Source organism: Elaeis guineensis, chromosome 8, assembly GCF_000442705.2.
Source record: "Elaeis guineensis isolate ETL-2024a chromosome 8, EG11, whole genome shotgun sequence".
Classification (NCBI taxonomy): Eukaryota; Viridiplantae; Streptophyta; class Magnoliopsida; order Arecales; family Arecaceae; genus Elaeis; species Elaeis guineensis.
Genome location: NC_026000.2, coordinates 1,873,968 through 1,874,196, shown reverse-complemented (window position 1 = coordinate 1,874,196; position 229 = coordinate 1,873,968).

The window sequence follows — 229 nt, the reverse complement described above, 5'->3', positions numbered from 1 at the left end:
AACATCCTAGATCTTTTGGTCCTGCATAAATATCAAAGATTTACTCAATGCATAACTGATATAAAAGTAAATATATGCACGTACGGATCCTCACATACTCTATTTAAGTAATGGCATCGTCACCAAGATAAGGGTCCAAATCTATTCTAATCTTATCACAAGTATTATAAATTCAATTATAAACATCATAATCAATCTATGGTTAGTTCCAATAGGCTCGTGCTATAGT